The 18,270-nt window shown below is 44.4% G+C and overlaps 1 protein-coding gene across 9 annotated transcripts in view; it reads left to right on the top strand.

The window, feature by feature from the left end:
- The window catches only part of nfyc (nuclear transcription factor Y, gamma), a 46,732-nt gene that overhangs the window by 5,371 nt on the left and 23,091 nt on the right, over positions 1-18,270 (top strand). The window contains exons 1-2 of one of the 9 annotated variants that reach the window (XM_029662876.2): positions 12,405-12,685; positions 12,866-13,064. The exons of 6 other annotated variants lie outside the window; for them this stretch is intronic. The gene's annotated coding sequence lies outside the window, so the exon portion shown is untranslated. Of the gene's footprint in view, positions 1-12,055; positions 12,159-12,404; positions 12,686-12,819; positions 13,065-18,270 lie in introns of those variants that run through there. 2 more of the 9 variants (XM_029662877.2, XM_029662875.2) reach the window with 2 other exon arrangements.

Raw genomic sequence — 18,270 nt, 5'->3', positions numbered from 1 at the left:
TTTTGTTGGCAGTGTGCTCATAGTCTGTCTTCTCTTGAGGGCCAGGTCTGCCTTTGGCGGCATTTCCAAATAGCAAGGCAATGCTCACTGAGTCTGTACATAGTCTAAGCTTTCCTTAATTTTGGGTCAGTCACAGTGGTCAGGTATTCTGCCACTGTGTACTCTGTTTAGGGCCAAATCGCATTCTAATTTGCTCTTTTTTTTGTTAATTACTTGACACATTGGAAAGCATCATCTTTTTGTTTTCTCGTGATTTGTTGGGGTCTAATTGTGTTGCTGTCCTGGGGATCTGTGGGTCTGTTTGTGAACAGAGCCCCAGGACCAGCTTGCTTAGGGACCTCTTCTCCAGGTTCATTTCTCTGTAGGTACTGGCTTTGTTATGGGAGGTTTGGGAATCACTTCCTTTTATGTGGTTGTAGAATTTAACGGCTCTTTTCTGGATTTTGATAATTAGTGGGTATTGGCCTAATTCTGCTCTGTATGCATTATTTGGTGTTTTACGTTGTAGGATATTTTTGCAGATTTCTGCATGCAGTCTCAATTTGGTGTTTGTCCCATTTTGTGAAGTCTTGATTGGTGAGCGGACCCCAGACCTCACAACCATAATGGGCAATGGGTTCTATAACTCTTTCAAGTATTTTTTTTAGACAGATAATAATTAGTATGTTGAATTTTATGTTCCTTTTGATGGCACAGAAGGCACTTCTTGCATTGTCTCAGAACGTTCACAGCTTTATGGATGTTAGCTGTGGCGCTGATGTTTAGGCCGAGGTATGTGTAGTTTTTTGTGTGCTCTAGGGCAATGTTGTCAATATGAAATTTGTATTTGTGGTCCTGGCAATTGGACCTTTTTTGGAACAGCATTATTTTTGTCTTACTGAGATTTACTGTCAGGGCCCAGGTCTGACAGAATATTTGCAGATGATCTAGGTACTGCTGTAGGCCCTCCTTTGCTGGGGACAGAAGCACCGGATCATCAGCAAATAGTAGACATTTGACTTCAGATTCTAGCAGGGTGAGGCCGGATTCTGCAGACTGTTCTATTACCCTCACCAATTCGTTGATGGACACTACCGTTCAAAAGTTTGGGGTCACTTAGAATGTCCTTGTTTTTCAAAGAAAAGCCCAACAAAAAATTTGCCCATTAAAATAACATCAAATTGATCATAAATACAGTGTAGACATAGCTAATGTTGTAAAGGACTATTGTAGCTGGAAACGGCTGATTTGTAATGGAATATCGACATAGGTGTATGTTCCAATGGCACATTGTGTTAGCTAATCAACGTTTATCATTTTCAAAGGCTAATTGATCATTAGAAAAAACTTATGCAATTATGTTAGCACAGCTGAAAACTGTTGTGCTAATTTAAGAAGCAATAAAACTGTCCGACTTTAGACTATTTGAGTATCTGGAGCCATCAGCATTTGTGGGTTCGATTACAGGCTCAAAATGGCCAGAAACCAGAATAGAAAGAGGAGTGGGAGGCCCCGGTGCACAACTGAGTTTCCATCTTGTCCAGCTGTGTATGTAACATTTCACGTAAACCCTGTTTCTTTTCTGCATCGAAGTAGTGGTCCTTGTACCTAGCATAGAGCGTGGTGGCGACACAGTAAAGAGGCTCAGAGAGAATTCCACATTCTTGGGCATGCAATACGGCTTTCCTCCGTACAAAATCCTTATTGACCCACTGTGCTGTCAGACTCAGCATGCTCATGGGGCTGACATCGCTGGTCGACCAGTCGGCGAAAGCCAACATCCACGACAAAGAGCGGTTGATTGTCAAGGGCAATGAATTCCATTATCTTGGCGTTAATGGAATTAGCCTTTGAGTTGCCTCGCTGAAATTCTTACTCTTTCAAATGACGGCTCGATTTGAACTTGTTTAGTTGTTGAAGTGTGCACTTAGTATTTTTCTGCTTTTGTACTGTGCACTGCTGTATTTTTCGTGGCGTCATTACGTCATCTACCTACTTTGGGTAGGCATGTCAGCTTTGACATCGGTTTTGCACATTGGTGTTAAACTACACATCGGGCCAGTGCCGATGTTGGCATTTTTAGCTAATATCGGCCAATAGGTTTTTCAATTTCTTAATTAGGATTTTGCATTTTTTCATCAAACAATTTGTCATTCACCTTTATTTAACTGGGCAAGTCAGTTAAAAACAAATTCTTATTTACAATGACGGCCTACCAAAAGGCCTCCTGCGGGGACGGGGTTCTGGGATAAAAAAAAATACAATATAAATATAGGACAACACACATCACAACAAGAGACACAACACTACATGAAGAGAGACCTAAAGACAACAATATAACAAGGCAGCAACACATGACAACAAAACATGGTAGCAGCACAAAAACATGGTACCAACATTATTGGACAAGTCAACAGCACAAAGGTAAAGAAGGTAGAGACAACAATACATCAGACAAAGCAGCCACAACTGTGTTGTCTGCTTTACATTTTTAGATTTGACAGGGAAGCTGAGAGGTCAAATAATACTGTTTAGGTTTTTTACTGCTAAGTTTACACCATCACTATTACAGTGAAACGTTTTGTCCAGGAAATTGTCTTGAAGGGTTTGAATTTGTTGTTGCCTAATTGTGTTTTGGTAGATTTCCACACTACTTTCCTTCCATCTTTTCGCAAGATGTCACCAACAGAAATGCTCGCCTCGCTTCGACTCTTTAGGAAACTATACAGTATTTTTATTTTATGTATTATTTCTTACATTGTTAGCCCAGAAAATCTTAAGTGTTATTACACACAGCCGGGAAGAACTATTGGATATAAGAGCGGCGTCAACTTAGCAACATTACGACCAGAATACAACTTTACTGAACCGGATCCATTGTTCGGACCACCATCCAGGACATTGGATCCAATCCCAGAGGCCGACCCAAAACAACCTCGCCGCAGGAGAGGTAGACGCAGTGGCTGGTGCACACCACTCACCGCTTCAGAGTATATTACTCGCCAGTGTCCAGTCTCTAGACAATGAGGTGGATGAAATTAGGGCACGGGTTGCCTTCCAGAGAGACATCAGAGATTGTAACATTCTCTGTTTCACGTAAACATGGCTCTCTCGGGATATGTTGTCTGAGTCGGTACAACCACCACAAGAAGAAGGGCAGGGATGTATGCTTCATGATGAATGACTCATGGTGTAAACACAACAACATACAGGAACTCAAGTCCTTCTGTTCACCTGACCTAGAATTCCTTACAATCAAATGCCGACCACATTATCTCCCAACAGAATTTACTTCGATTATAGTCACAGCCTTGTATACTCCCCCCCCGGAAAATCCGACCTACTCCATTTTGCTCCTACCGCCCTACAAGCAGAAACTCAAATAGGATGTACCCATGACTAGATCCATTCAACGCTGGTCTGACCAATAGGAATCCACGCGTCAAGGTTTTTTTGATCACGTGGACTGGGAAATGTTCTGGGAAGCCTCCGAGAATAACATTGTTTTATACGCTGACTCGATGAGCGAGTTTATAAGGAAGTGTGTTGGAGATGTTTTACCCACTGTGACTATTAAAACCTACCCTAACCAGAAACCGTGGATAGATGTCGGCATCAGCACCAAACTGAAAGCGCGAACCACCACATTCAACCATGGAAAGATGTCTGGGAATATGGCCGAAAGTAAGTGTAGTTACTCTCTCCGCAAGGCAATCAAATAAGCGAAATGTCGGTATAGGGACTGAGTGGAGTTGCAATTCAACGGCTCAGACACGAGACGCATATGGCAGGTTCTACAGGCAATTATGGACTATAAAAAGAACACCAGCCACGTCATGGACACCGATGTCTTGCTTCTAGACAAGCTAAACACCTTCACCTGCTTTGAGGATAATACAGTGCCACCGACAAGGCCCGCTACCAAGGATTGCGGCCCCCCTCCTTCTCCGTGGCCGATGTGAGTAAGACATTTAAACGTGTTAACCCTCGCAAGGCTGCTTGCCCAGATGGCATCCCTAGCCGCATGCGCATATCAGCTGGCTGGTGTGTTTATGGACATATTCAATCACACCCTATCCCAGTCTGCTGTCCCCACATGCTTCAAGATGGCCACCATTATTCCTGTACCAAAGAAGGCAAAGCAAACTGAACCAAATTACTATTGTCCCATAGCACTCACTTCCTGTTATCATGAAGTGCTTTGAGAGGCTAGTCAAGGATCATATCACCTCCACCTTATCTGCCACCCTATACCCACTTAAGATTACATACCGCCCCAACAGATCCACAGACGATGCAATCGCCTCAGACTGACCTATTCCATCTGGACAAGAGGAATACCTATGTAAAATCCTGTTCATTGACTACAGCTTAGCATCCAACACCATAGTACCCTCCAAGCTCATCATTAAGCTTGAGACCCTGGGTCTCAACCCCAACCTTTGCACCTGGGTCCTGGACTTTCAGATGGGCCGTCCCCAGGTGATGAAGGTAGGAAACAATGCCTCCATGTCGCTGATCTTCAGTACTGGGGCCCCACAAAGGTGCGTGATCAGCCCCCTCCTGTACTCCCTGTTCACCCATAACTGCGTGGCCATGCACGCCTCCAACTCAATCATCAAGTTTGCAGACGACACAACAGTAGTGGGTGTGATTACCAACAACGATGAGACAGCCTACAAGGAGGAAGTGAGGGCCCTGGGATTGTGGTGTCAGGAAAACAACCTCTCACCCAACGTCAACAAAACAAAGATGATCATGAATTTCAGGAAACAGCAGAGGGAGCACCCCCCTATCCACATCGACAGGACAGTAGTGGAGAAGGTGGAAAGATTCAAGTTCCTCTGTGTACACATCACTGACAAACTGAAATGGTCCACCCACACAGACAGCGTGATTGTTACGAATCCCTTTTGGCCCGACAGTCTAGGGGGGATGGTAATGAGACCCGTAACATAACTCATGCAGATTATTATTGTGACAAAGTAAAAGTGTGCACGAAATAACCACGACAACAGAAATCTACCGTCAAACTCTAGGTTTATTTATAAACACACGGTAATGGGGGGAGCAGGAAAGGGGGCTGAGCTGGACCCAAGGAAAGAAACAATAAGTATTCAAAAACACCCCTAAGCTAGACTAGCCTACTTTAACAACAGCTAACTAACTAACCAAAAATACAGTGGGTGGTCCGCCCAGTTCTAACTAGTGTATTTAACAAAGTTCACCTACGGGTAGTGTATGCCCATGGGCGACTTGTCTTGGTTTCCCCCTTTTCCCACCAGCAACAAACAAACACCATAACCAAAAACAATACTCACAGGTGATGACAAAGTGCTATGGAGGTGCTTAAACAAAAGAGAGGTTAAGACACAAAGCGAGAGTGAAACACAGAGACCTACAGACATGGCATTTACAGAGAGATTGAGCTAGAGATTGAGCTAGAGATTGAGCTAGAGATTGAGCTAGAGATTGAGCTAGAGATTGCTCTAGAACAAACAAATGATGTGGTTTTTAAACCATGGGGAAGGAACTGTGATAGGGTAGGAAATAGGAGGAGGTGTGTCTTCTGATTGATTGTTGACTGATTGGGGAGTGATGGTTTTCACCTGTGAGGGGAGAAGGAGAGAAAAGAAACACACAGGATACACACACACACACAGGATAACTGTATCCGTAACAGTGATGAAGAAGGTGTGACAGCGCCTCTTCAACCTCAGGAGACTGAAGACATTTGGCCTGTCACCTAAAACCCCCACAAATTTTTACATATGCGCAATTGAGAGCATCCTGACGGGCTGTATCACGGCCTGGTATGGAAACTGCACCGCTCTCAACCGCAAGGCTCTCCACAGGGTGGTGCGGTCTGCACAAGGCATCACCGGGGGCAAACTACCTGCCCTCCAGGACACCTATAGCACCCGATGTCACAGGAAGGCCAAAAAGATCATCAAGGACAACAACCACCCGAGCCACTGCCTGTAAACCCCGCTACCATTCAGAAGGCGAGGTCAGTACAGGTGTATCAAAGCTGGGGCCGAGAGACTGAAAACAGCTTCTATCTCAAGGCCATCAGACTGTTAAACAGCCATCACTAACACAGAGAGACTGCTGCCTACATACAGACCCAAATCATTGGCCACTTTAATAAATGGATTACCAGTCATTTTAAATAATAGCACATTAATAATGTTTTCATATCTTACATTACTGATCTCATGTATATACTGTGTTTTATACCATCTATTGCAGCTTCTCATCCATATACAGTGGGGCAAAAAAGTATTTAGTCAGCCAACAATTGTGCAAGTTCTCCCACTTAAAAAGATGAGACCTGTAATTTTCATCATAGGAACACTTCAACTATGACAGACAAAATTAGAAAAAAAATCCAGAAAATCACATTGTAGGATTTTTAATTAATTAATTTGCAAATTATGGTGGAAAACTTTTGTTATTGACCAAATACTTATTTATCTCAATACTTTGTTATATACCCTTTGTTGGCAATGACAGAGGTCAAACGATTTCTGTAAGTCTTTCACAAGGCTTTCACACACTGTTGCTGGTATTTTGGCCCATTCCTCCATGCAGATCTCCTCTAGAGCAGTGATGTTTTGGGGCTGTTGCTGGGCAACACAGACTTTCAACTCCCTCCAAAGATTTTCTATGGGGGTTGAGATCTGGAAACTGGCTAGGCCACTCCAGGACCTTGAAATGCTTCTTACGAAGCCACTCCTTCGTTGCCTGGGCGGTGTGTTTGCGATCATTGTCATGCTGAAAGACCAAGCCACGTTTCATCTTCAATGCCCTTGCTGATGGAAGGAGGTTTTCACTCAAAATCTCACGATACATGGCCCCATTCATTCTTTCCTTTACACGGATCAGTCGTCCTAGTCCCTTTGCAGAAAAACAGCCCCAAAGCATGATGTTTCCACCCCTATGCTTCACAGTAGGTATGGTGTTCTTTGGATGCAACTCAGCATTATTTGTCCTCCAAACACGACGAGTTGAGTTTTTACCAAAAAGTTCTATTTTGGTGTCATATGGTCAGATGAAATTCTCCCAATCTTCTTCTGGCTCATCCAAATGCTCTCTAGCATACTTCAGACGGGCCTGGACATGTACTGGCTTAAGCAGGGGGACACGTCTGGCACTGCAGGATTTGAGTCCCTGGAGGTGTAGTGTTGTTACTGATGGTAGGCTTTGTTACTTTGGTCCCAGCTCTCTGCAGGTCATTCACTAGGTCCCCCCGTGTGGTTCTGAGATTTTTGCTGACCGTTCTTGTGATCATTTTGACCCCACGGGGTGAGATCTTGCGTGGAGCCCCAGATCGAGGGAGATTATCAGTGGTCTTGTATGTCTTCCATTTCCTAATAATTGCTCCCACAGTTGATTTATTCAAACCAAGCTGCATTACCTATTGCAGATTCAGTCTTCCCAGCCTGGTGCAGGTCTACAATTTTGTTTCTGGTGTCCTTTGACAGCTTTTGGTCTTGGCCATAGTGGAGTTTGGAGTGTGACTGTTTGAGATTGTGGACAGGTGTCTTTTATACTGATAAAGACCTGTAACTTCTTAAAGAAGAAGTGTACCTATGATGAAAATTACAGGCCTCTCATCTTTTTAAGTGGGAGAACTTGCACAATTGGTGGCTGACTAAATACTTTTTTGCCCCACTGTATTTATATTAGAGGTCGACCGATTATGATTTTTCAACGCCAGTACCAATACCGATTATTGGAGGACCAAAAAAGCCGATACCGATTTAATCGGCCGGTTTTTAATAAATAAATAAACATGTATTTGTAATAATGACAATTGCAACAATACTGAATTAACACTTGTTTTAACTTAATATAATACATCAATAAAATCAATTTAGCCTCAAGTAGATAATGAAACATTCAATTTGGTTTAAATAATGCAAAAAAGTGTTGGAGAATAACGTAAAAGTGCTATGTAAGAAAGCTTACGTTTGAGTTCCATGCTCAGAACATGAGAACATATGAAAGCTGGTGGTTCCTTTTAACATGAGTCTTCAATATTCCCAGGTAAGAAGTTTTAGGTTGTAGTTATTATAGGACTATTTCCCTCTATACCATTTGTATTTTATTAACCTTTGACTTTTGGATGTTCTTATAGGCACTTTAGTATTGCCAGTGTAACAGTATAGCTTCCGCCACTCTCCTCGCTCCTCCCTGGGCTCGAACCAGCAACACAACGACAACAGCCACCACATTGAAGCAGCGTTACCCATGCAGAGCAAGGGAAACAACCACCCCAAGGCTCAGAGCAAGTGAAGTTCAGATGAAGCTCAGTGAAGTTTGAAACGCTAATAGCGCGCTCTAATTAGCCAGCCATTTCACTTCGGTCACAGCAGCCTCATCTTGGGAGTTGATAGGTTTGAAGTCATAAACAGCGCAATGCTTGATGCACAACGAAGAGCTTCTGGCAAAACGCACGAAAGTGGTGTTTGAATGAATGTTTACGCGCCTGCTTCTGCCTACCACCGCTAAGTCAGATACTTAGATACTTGTATGCTCAGTCAGATTATATGCAACACAGGACACGCTAGATAATATCTAGTAATATCATCAACCATGTGTAGTTAACTAGTGATTATGATTGATTGTTTTTTATAAGAGAAGTTTAATGCTAGCTAGCAATTTACCTTGGCTTACTGCATTTGCGTAACAGGCAGTCTCCTTGTGGAGTGCAATGAGAGAGAGGCAGGTTGTTATTGCGTTGGATTAGTTAACTGTAAGGTTGCAAGATTGGATCCAACGAGCTGACAAGGTGAAAATCCGTCTTTCTGCCCCTGAACGAGGCAGTTAACCCACCGTTCCTAGGCAGTCATTGAAAATAAGAATGTGTTCTTAACTGACTTGCTTTCATTTAATCTTTATTTAACTAGGCGTAAAAAAAACACAAAAACGGCAAATCGGCCCTAATTAATCGGTCGACCTCTAATTTATATCTACATATTCCATCCCTTTACATTTGTGTGTATAAGATAGTTTTTTTGTGGAACTGTTGGATTACTTGTTAGATATTACTGCACTGTCAGAACTAGAAGCACAAGCATTTTGCTACACTCGCGTTAACATCTGCTAACCATGTGTATGTGACCAATAACATTTTATTTGATCTATAGCATTTCTTAATATTATTCAGTTCCTTTGGCTTTGATGCCTCGTGATTGAGCATATTAGAGTGTGATTTTAAAGTGATCTGATAGGGTTGTCAGTGGACTGACTCAATGCTCTAAGAGACTCTGGGTTGAGGTCAGTGCTAAAGTACTCTACAGTACTACTGCCAAGAGATCAGCTATAGGTGTACCTACCATAGGAGTCCCCTCGGAAGCCTACCATTGACAATGTACATACCCAGATTCCGACAGAGCTGCAGGAGTTGTGACCTGTTTATGTTGGTTGTGTTGTCGTAGTTTTGTATAGGGGGACATATGGGGGAGGGAATGCTGTTACCTCCAGGTAGGTGTTTGTCCCCCTGTGTGCCGATGGTGTCGGGTTCTTGTCCAGTTCTGGCATGAAGGTCGCCACAGACTAGTACATGTCCCTGGGCCTGGAAATTGTTGATCTCCCCCTATGGGGATTCTACTGGTAGTATGTAGGTAGCACACAGACATTTTTCTCTGTTGAAATTATTTCCTTATTTAGTTCTAGTCAGATGTAAAATGTTCCTGTTTTGCCTAATTTTAATAGAATGGGTTAGGTGTGTTCTATACCAAATTAGCATACCCCCTGAGTCCCTTCCCCGTTTCACACCTGGTAGTTTGATGGATGGGACTACCAGCTCTTTGTACCCTAGAGGGCAACCAGTGGGTCTGTCTCCTTTATACCATGTTTCTTGTAGGATGACAATGTCTGTATTTCCAATTGCTTTGATGAAGTCTGGATTCCTGCTCTTTAGGCCAAAGGCAGATGACCTCAGACCTTGTATATTCCAGGATTAGATAATAAATACTTTGTTTTCCATGGTGTCTAGTGTTGTTTTATGGTGTCTGTCCCTCCTCTCTCACTCTCTGTCCATATTCTCTTTCGCTCTCTGTCCCTCCTCGCTCTCTGTCCCTCCTCTTTCTTGCTCTCTGTCCCTCCTCGCTCTCTGTCCATCCTCTTTGTCCCCCTTCACTCGCTCTCTGTCATCCTCTCTCTGTCCCTCCTCGCTCTCTGTCCCTCCTCTTTCTCTCTCTCTGTCCCTCCTTGCTCTCTGTCCCTCCTCTTTCTCGCTCTCTGTCCCTCCTCGCTCTCTGTCCCTCCTCTTTCTCGCTCTCTGTCCCTCCTCTTTCTCGCTCTCTGTCCCTCTTTCTCGCTCTCTGTCCCTCCTCGCTCTCTGTCCCTCTTTCTCGCTCTCTGTCCCTCCTCGCTCTCTGTCCCTCCTCTTTCTTGCTCTCTGTCCCTCCTCGCTCTCTGTCCATCCTCTTTGTCCCCCCTCATTCGCTCTCTGTCATCCTCTCTCTGTCCCTCCTCGCTCTCTGTCCCTCCCCTCTTTCTCCTCTTTCTCGCTCTCTGTCCCTCTTTCCCTCCTCTTTCTCGCTCTCTGTCCCTCCTCGTCCCTCCTCTTTCTCGCTCTCTGTCCCTCTCTTTCTCGCTCTCTGTCCCTCTCCTCGCTCTCTGTCCCTCCTCTTTCTTGCTCTCTGTCCCTCCTCGCTCTCTGTCCATCCTCTTTGTCCCCCCTCATTCGCTCTCTGTCATCCTCTCTCTGTCCCTCCTTGCTCTCTGTCCCTCCTCTTTCTCTCTCTCTGTCCCTCCTTGCTCTCTGTCCCTCCTCTTTCTCGCTCTCTGTCCCTCCTCTTTCTCGCTCTCTGTCCCTCCTCGCTCTCTGTCCCTCCTCATCCTGTAATAGCTCTCTCCTTTCTGTCCTTCTCCATCCTTTTGGCTCTCCCTCCCCCCGGTTTGTTCAGTGACGGAGCAGGTTTGTGTTCTATCTCTCTCTGGCTTGTTGTTTCTCGGTACAGTGGGGGATTTGCAGCAGTAATATGCAGGATAAGCCTCAGGTCATTCCACCATCATCTATGCAGACTGCCAGCTAAAAGCAACTCTCAGTAAATTGCTTTGTCCCCTCCTCTCACCTAAATCTCTCACTTCAGTACACTTCATTGCCAGGACATTACGTTTCCTTAATCTGTTGCTAGACAGATCTTTAGACATGCAGTTCTCCAAACACCGTTATGGATCCCAAATGGCACCCTATTCCTGTAGTGCCTTACGTTTGACAAGAGCAACCCATGCATGCGTGTGCTCATCCTAATGTAAACGTTAGTGCGTAGAACAGCATGGCTGAATGTCTGTTTAACCCTTGGCGAGATAACAGCAGGGCATTTATATGACATTGCTGAAATGGTTTTATGATGACATTTTAATTGTAGAACGAGAACTGTCTGGGAGCATAGTTTTAGGGCCAAGACAACAATAGTTGTTTATTGACATTGTCCTATGTCTTGTCCACCCACAAACATGAACTCAATTTGTTGAGGTGCCTTTTTTGGCCTGATTTGATCAGCTACCTTTAGAATTGGAAATGCACTTTACGTGATTTTTGAAGAACCTTTTTTTTTTGGTCTTGAAAAAAAAAAGTTTTACTAAATACCTTTTGTTTGTAGGTTAGGTATTTCATTTATCTATTTCTAAATCTGGATCTTACTATCAGATAAACTAATTAATTCTCATGTATTTAGTTCTGTTATTATTCTAGTACATTTTTAGTGAATTAAATATGTACTTCAATGAAGGTGTTTTATTAGCACTAACATAGACTACAATATTTAGTAGATTGTCTGGATGTTATCTTTCTACCTACTGTGACAGAGGAAGGATGTGTGACAGAGGAAGGACAAGCGTGTGCTTGTGGACTTGCACGCATGCCTGTGAACACGTAGATCACAGCGCGTCTGCTCAATATGCCTTTGCTCTTTAAATCATGTGGCTGCAACATGCGGCATCCATTCTGACACTCCCCTCAGCCAATCAGGGGCATCAGGGTTTTTTGCATCACTGGCCATTCAACCAGTCATGGCCGCAGGGAGGCGGGACTTGGGGAGACATTTAGTTTGACATTGTAAATAAGCAGGGAACAGTTGTCAGAGAGCAGCCAGTGGTTCCTTTCTTCTCCGTACAGCCATGAGAAACGCAAGATCAGCTGGAGGACACGGAATGCAGAGGCAAGCTACCTCCACCACTTCCTCAATCAGTCCCTGACTCGCTTTGTTAGAACTTTCTTTGTCTTTTGTCTGGTTCTTCTTTCTCTCTCTTCCTCTTTTCTTTCCCTGACCCCTATCCTGCAGCTCAAGGTAACTTAAAACAGGAAGTTGGCTGTCGGTGAAAGGGGGTTGGGTGTAGGAAGGAGGGGGTAGGGCGGGGGAAGTGTGAGCCGACGAGCGGGTGGCTCGGCCAATAGTGCAGGAGGGCTCTCTACTTTCATTCGGGAAAGGCTGAGAGCGGGGAAGAAGCCTGGCCAGGGTCTGAGTATCATGTAGCAGGCTAGATTGATTACTTTTGAATGTTAAAAGGAAAGGAGGCAAGGAGGAGATTTGGAGTCGGGAGTGCTGCTGTACCGCTGCCACTTTGATCTCTTTCGGCTATCTTTTTTTTATTTTTGTCCTTCACTGTGCTGAGGCAGGGGTCAACTGAAAGACAAACGTGTGGGTCGCTGGCTGGAGAAAGAGATGGAACAAGTGATAAGGAGAGGGTGAGAGAGCGGGAGGGAGATGCTCGGGGTGGGGTGGGGGGGGGTGGTCAGAGGAGAAACAGGAGAGAGGGGTGTGTGTTTAGGAAAGGGCGGTGGGAGGGGGGCCGGAGGAGAATGAGTTGAGGGGGGAAGGGTAGAAGAAAGTGGAGGGGTGAACGCTCTTCTCTGTCTGTTGGGCAGGCTGTAAGGTTTTTAAAGGCGGAGGATGGGCGGACTGTGTTTTGTCTGTTCCTGGGACCGGCGCCTGAGGAAGTGAAGTGCTACAGAGATTTTCTGTGTTAGCCAGCCCCCCTCCTCTTGACTTCTACAGTAGAGAGTACAGCCTCTCTCTCCCTTTCCTGCTCTCCTTCAGCCAACTACACAGAATGATGGGCACAGGGTAAGTGTGACCAACCACACACACACACACTAGACCTGTCTGTGTTGTAGATCGCTGCTGGATTCCTCTACTCATGTGTGCTTTCTCTTCTCTTTTTCTCGCCCTTTCACTTTCTCTCGCTCTTTCTCTTTCACTCTGTTTCTTCTCTGTCTCTCTGCAGAGATGGGATGCGCTCTCTGCCCTCACTACTCCTCTTCTCTATCGTCCTCTACTTTTCTCCTTGGGAGAAATCTGAATGTGTGTGTGTCATTTAAAAAATATATATATTTTTGCAACCAACAGCAGTCACCCTCATGTCCTTCAATTGTCACTCCAGGACAGGATCTGTGTTGTTGACATCTTTAGTTTGCATTTTGCAGAATGTCTCTCCTTGAGTTATGTTAATGTTTTTCTATGAAAACTACAATGTAGGCTGTTAATATTGATGACAAGTTCTATTGAATTAGACTGGTTGTTCTGTTGACCAGCACTGGCTGGTGTTTGTTTGCGACCCTGCTTCTGCTGTGTTTTGACTTTGGACTTTTAAGCAGGACGTTAGCAGCTGTTAGTTTGTCTCTCTGGGTTGTGTTGGTTATTGACTCTCTGTAGCGCTGTGGTTGGACTGCCCAGCGCTGTGCTCGCAGACAGACTTCAAAGTCATTCAGGATGGTCACGATTGTACTGCTGTGACTGCGGTCCATGGCCCGTCCCAAAGCCTGGTCCTTGGAGTGTTGTTTACACTCGCCTGACAGTGATGCAGAGGGCAAGATGGCGCTGAGCTCGCTACAGCGTGTTTAGGGGACGAATTTGAGACCTTGTAGTTGGGTTGTGTCGGGGCCGCTGCAATGACAAATGGCAATTGACAGCTTTAGGGACAGACCACAGGTTTTTGATGTGTGATCTCTATATCATCTCTAGCTCTGTTCTGCCTCCCCTTCTCCCTAATTGAAAGTTTCCATCGGTGCTACCTTTCTCTCTCTCTGACAGAAAGTTCCGTTGGGGAGAGGGATGACTAAAAATAACTCCAGTGATCACACAGCTATTGTGTGCCTTATTCCTTTGCCCTTGCAGGCAGCCTTGTTTTGAGTGTGTACGTCACGGTGTGTGTTGTCAACACATGAGCCAAACTACCAGATAAAGTTTGGTGGTGTTCTGTTATTGAGGCTGATATGCAGCTAGCGGCTGGGCCTAGTGTTGGATGAAGCTGTCACAGGAATGTGCGACTGGCTCCTGCAGTCTTTGTCAGCATAGAGAGGGAGACCGAGAGAGAGAGAGAGAGAGGATGAAAGGACAGTGAGGGACAGAGGAATAAGGGACTTTGCTAACAGAGATGTCTTTGTGCTCAAAGGAAGACCCCCCTCGGGAAGAAGTGAAGAAAATAGAAACCATTGTGTCGCACGTGCAAGTGCTGCAGTGAAAGTTGAAAAACCTGTCCTCTCTTTCCCCAGTCACCCTCTTCCCTCCCTCCCGCTCTCTCTTCCCTTCCCCCGCTCTCTCTTCCCCCCCGCTCTCTCTTCCCTCCCCCTCTCCTCCCCCCTCTCTCTCTTCCCTCCCCCGCTCTCTCTCTTCCCTCCCCCGCTCTCTCTCTTCCCTCCCCCCGCTCTCTCTCTTCCCTCCCCCCGCTCTCTCTCTTCCCTCCCCCGCTCTCTCTCTTCCCTCCCCCGCTCTCTCTCTTTCCCTCCCCCGCTCTCTCTTTCCCCCCCCTCTCTCTCTTCCCTCCCCCCGCTCTCTCTCTTCCCTCCCCCGCTCTCTCTCTCCCTCCCCCGCTCTCTCTTCCCTCCCCCCGCTCTCTCTCTTCCCTCCCCCACTCTCTCTCTTCCCTCCTCCCTCTCTGGTTTCTCTCTCTCCTCTGTTGAATGACCTTGGGAGATCAGAGCTGAGCGAGTGCTTCCTATAGCTGGTTTGAAGCAGAACCAAGGGCAACGTTAACAGGGCCAGGTGGACAGACTGCTTTGACATGGGTCAGGGCAAGCACAAATTTCAAGTACAAAATCTACCATCGACGGATCAAACATATGCATGCAATTCTAGCTGTGTATTCTGGGTTAATCTGTAATTCACTGACTGGCTGAGAACGAGAACCATCTCCTTGTTTTTGTTGTGCTTGAGTAGATTGTTTACCCAGCACATTGCAACACTGCCAATTTCTGTTCCCTATTTTTTTGGGGGGGGATTTTCATACTGTTTCTGTACCATACCAGGTATACGGTATTACTGAATGTGCATACAAGGAGCGCTATTTCTAAAAACTAAAATAAAACCCTTTTGATGATTTTTTATAAAAATGTTGACTCACAAAACAATTTAGACACCAGGGAAGTTGATCCAGGAGGGAATTGAATGTCTTCTGTGACCAAGAAGCTTGGTCTTGATATCTAGCCACTTAGCTAACAAGTTAGCAAACCAAATGCATAGCTGGAGTCCTGAGCTGGATATAATAATTTGACACATGTTAGATTTCTTATAGTTCTGCTTAATTTATAGTTCTAAGCGGTGGCATAATAGCACACAACCCTGCAAGCCCCTGGGAGGTGGCATTTTGTCGTTATATGGTATAAACAGTATATTACCCCCAGCCTATTGGGTTTTTACTTCTGCCCCGAATGAATATATCTAGTTGTTTTGAGTTTGGTATGCCGCGGCCGCTATGCCCATAATAGGCCCCCTAGGATTCAACAATGATTGCTTTTTTCTTTTCAGTTTCTCTTCACTCAGTTACAATTTTTCCCATTGCTTTATTTAGAGATGTTCATGTTCACGCTTGTCCGACACTGGTTTCTCCCCATACTGATTTTAATTTGAGTAGAACTGGATAGAGCAGCTATACTGAGCTTCCAATGTCAATTCATAACGGGAAAATAAAAAAAGCATGACATTTTGTGTTTTTTTTCAGGATTTAAATTCTGACAAAGTACCTGTTTTGGATCAATTACGCCCTAAAAAACACAGAATTTGACTTCGGCTTGTCACGATACCACCATTTTACAAACGATACCAGGCCAAGTATCACGATACCAAGGGGTATCACGATATCACGGTGGGAAAAAAAAACTGTGACCTAGCGTCCTGTTTGACCCGTCCCCCGGATACTTGTTCTCTAAAAATCTGTCACTGCAATTCACACTTCTACTCAATACAACACATTGAATTTAACTGTTCACTGTTTAACCTCATTAGAATACGGCATAGAATGGCTGATTTGCTCATATTTGCAAAGACCTACCTGTGATTTGGCTTGAGGAATGGGAGGAAGGAATATACATCAGTGGAGGCTGCTGAAGGGAGGACGGCTCATAAGAATGGCGCAAATGAAATGGCATGATACCATTCCACTCATTCCGTAACAGCCATTACCACGAGCCAGTTCTCCCAAATTAAGGTGCCACCAACCTCCTGTGATATACATGCGTAATGATCGGCATGTCATAGTCAGTAAGAGGAAAACACTGCATGGAACCTTCTTTACTTTCCAGTTAACACACACACTCTCCCTTCCTCACACACTTGCTCCCTCCCTCACCCTCATAAACACACACACCGCTCTCGCTCTCCCACAACACACTGCTCCCAACTTTTAAAACGTTAGGCACCAAACAGAATTTAAGGAACACCAGAAAGAAATGGATATTTGATATAGTTTAGGTCTCTATGAATCCTACATTTGCCTAAACCAACTGTCAAGTTACCATGTCTTTAGCTAGTTAGGTAACACGATTGACAAACGTTGTCTTATCAAACCAATAAGTAGTGACCCGAGATTAGTTTAAAATGGCCCGTAACATGGTTTGTAAAATTATATAAAATGCGCTAAAAAAAAACTTTAAAAAGGCATATCCGGTAATATGGGTAATTTGTTAACCGTTTAGGCTAGAGGTCGACCGATTTATGATTTTTCAGCGCCGTTACCAATTATTGGGGGACCAAAAAGCCGATAGCGATTATTGGGGGACCAAAAAAAGCCGATGCCGATTATTGGGGGACCCCCAAAAAAAGCTGATATCGATTAATCGGTCGTTTTTGTTTTTATTATTATTTATTTTTATTTATTTGTAATAATGACAATTACAACAATACTGAATGAACACTTATTTTAACTTAATATAATACATCAATAAAAATCGATTTAGCCTCAAATAAATAATGAAACATGTTCAATTTGGTTTAAATAATGCAAAAACAAAGTGTTGGAGAAGAAAGTAAAAGTGCAATATGTGCCATGTAAAAAAAGCTAACGTTTAAGGTCCTTGCTCAGAACATGAGAACATATGAAAGCTGGTGGTTCCTTTTAACATGAGTCTTCAATATTCCCAGGTAAGAAGTTTTAGGCTGTAGTTATTATAGGAATTATAGGACTATTTCTCTCTATACCATTTGTATTTCATTAACCTTTGACTATTGGATGTACTTATAGGCACTTTAGTATTGCCAGTGTAACAGTATAGCTTCCGTCCCTCTCCTCGCTCCTCCCTGGGCTCGAACCAGGAACACAACGACAACAGCCACCCTCGAAGCAGCGTTACCCATGCAGAGCAAGTGGAACAACCACTCCAAGTCTCAGAGTGAGTGACGTTTGAAACGCTATTAGCGCGCACCCCGCTAACTAGCTAGCCATTTCACATCGGTTACACAAGCCTAATCTCGGGAGTTGATAGGCATGAAGTCATAAACAGCGCAATGCTTGACACACAGCGAAGAGCTGCTGGCAAAACGCACGAAAGTGCTGTTTGAATGAATGCTTACGAGCCTGCTGCTGCCTACCACCGCTCAGTCAGACTGCTCTATCAAATCATAGACTTAGTTATAACATAATAACACACAGAAATACGAGCCTTAGGTCATTAATATGGTCGAATCCGGAAACTATCATCTCGAAAACAATTTATTCTTTCAGTGAATATGGAACCGTTCCGTATTTTGTCTAAGGGGTGGCATCCATTAGTCTAAATATTCCTGTTACATTGCACAACCTTCAATGTTATGTCATAATTACGTAAAATTCGGCGGCCCAAACTGTTGCATATACACCGATTCTGCGTGCAATGAACGCAAGAGAAGTGACACAATTTCACCCGGTTAATATTTCCTGCTAACCTGGATTTCTTTTAGCTAAATATGCAGGTTTAAAAATATATACTTCTGTGTGTTGATTTTAAGAAAGGCATTGGAGCAACGATACGCACCGGAGGTCATAGATGTCTTGGCAGTCTCCTCGTGGAGTGCAATGAGA

Source organism: Oncorhynchus nerka, linkage group LG7, assembly GCF_034236695.1.
Source record: "Oncorhynchus nerka isolate Pitt River linkage group LG7, Oner_Uvic_2.0, whole genome shotgun sequence".
In the NCBI taxonomy this organism is placed as follows: domain Eukaryota; kingdom Metazoa; phylum Chordata; class Actinopteri; order Salmoniformes; family Salmonidae; genus Oncorhynchus; species Oncorhynchus nerka.
This window is presented reverse-complemented; position numbering and strand designations above follow the sequence as displayed.